Raw genomic sequence first — 1,517 nt, 5'->3', positions numbered from 1 at the left:
CCGCCGGTCTTTCTACAAGTTTACACACACTGACACCACGAATGAAGAATTCCTCTCGCACTCACCCTTTCCCTATCTTCTGGGGAATGTAGTCGGCCGCTTCTGAAAGCCCGAACATGAGCTTGTGTGAGACACAGCGCGAAATGACCTGATCAGTGTAACCATTACCCTGCAGGATGCCTTTGATGAGCCCGGTTTCCGCATCAAGCTTGCACGGTGAGCAAATGGCTCGGGCCCGATTCACAAAGTTGTTGATAAGGCCAATCTTACAGAGCGTGGAACTGTAAGAATCCCAACGCGTATTTTAACTAATGTAGAGAATTGTGGTCTGACCACGGAGAAGGCTGAAAATAAATCACTACTGCGATGGCCGGGAATCGACCCGGGTCAACTGCTTGGAAGGCAGCTATGCTCACCACTATACCACCATCGCACACTTCTTCAAATTACAGTCAGCATTTATAGTACCGCGAAACACACGATATCTTTGGCATCTTGTGTCTGATTGATAAACTGTTTTGCAATAATTCTCACCATGTTTATGTTGTTTCACACACATTGAAAATGTCCCCAAAGAAGTTACCTCTTTGCACGTCTCACGTGCAGCCAGCAGAGGGCACCAGTCCACAATAAATTCTCTCCGGCTGTTTCTGTGGACATATCGAGACAGGAAAAGGCCTGTTGCTGCCCGGGGAACGGGCCGTGAAACAGACAAAGATAGTGACCAACTACAACGGCTCCATGTAGATATCCATAAAGTACCGAACAATAAAAAAATGCAACTTATCCTGGAAGGGATGATGAAGTTCTCTCTGAAATAACTACATCAACACCTCCCTTAAAATAATTGATTTGTTGTCACAAATTCAATACCAACCGTTTAAATTTCAGCCGGTATTCATTTCCAGTTCTTAGACAGACACTTTCAAGGACCGGTTCAATCTTTGCAAAACTTTTCGAATTCCCGCTCAATAAACTAAATTACAGGCCCGTGATCCGATTTTATCTTGATCTTAGAGGCGGGATATTGCTGACAGGTCTGGATTTAAAAGATCCCGGTTTCTAACTATAGATAAACAAGATGTTCCATTGAGTAAGATTTGTTTCGAGCACCCTGTTCACTAATGGTGCCCAGAATTCGAAAACAAATCAGTTCGAACAGGCAGGAGGCGGAGCTGGATGATCACAGACTCTGTTCTGTCTGTCACTCAGTCTCCGCCCCGCCCCGCCTCTCACTCTCTGTCCCGTTCTCAGTCAGGTCGGGGCGGGCAATTTAAAAGAGGAACGTGAAGCAGCTCGTCTCTCATATTCTGCAGCGATCTGAGTGAAGAATCATCATGTCTGGCAAAGGGAAAGGAGGCAAAGGACTGGCTAAAGACGGAGCAAAGCGGCACCGCAAAGTGCTTCGTGATAATATCCAGGGCATCACCAAACCAGCAATCCGCCGCCTGGCTCGCCGTGGCGTTGTCAAGCGGCTCTCGAGTTTGATCTATGAGGAGACTCGCGGGGCGCTGAAG

General features: G+C 47.1%; 1 non-coding gene across 1 annotated transcript; it reads right to left on the bottom strand.

The window, feature by feature from the left end:
- Nucleotides 1-362: 362 nt before the first annotated feature.
- trnag-ucc (transfer RNA glycine (anticodon UCC)) lies at nt 363-433 on the bottom strand. Its single transcript has one exon. It is a non-coding gene; the product is annotated as a tRNA-Gly (tRNA).
- Between the last annotated feature and the right edge of the window lie 1,084 nt (nt 434-1,517).

The sequence above is a fragment of the Cetorhinus maximus genome, chromosome 31, assembly GCF_964194155.1.
Source record: "Cetorhinus maximus chromosome 31, sCetMax3.hap1.1, whole genome shotgun sequence".
In the NCBI taxonomy this organism is placed as follows: Eukaryota; Metazoa; Chordata; class Chondrichthyes; order Lamniformes; family Cetorhinidae; genus Cetorhinus; species Cetorhinus maximus.
The sequence above is the reverse complement of the archived record's forward strand: the minus strand, read 5'-3'. Positions and strand labels throughout refer to the sequence as shown.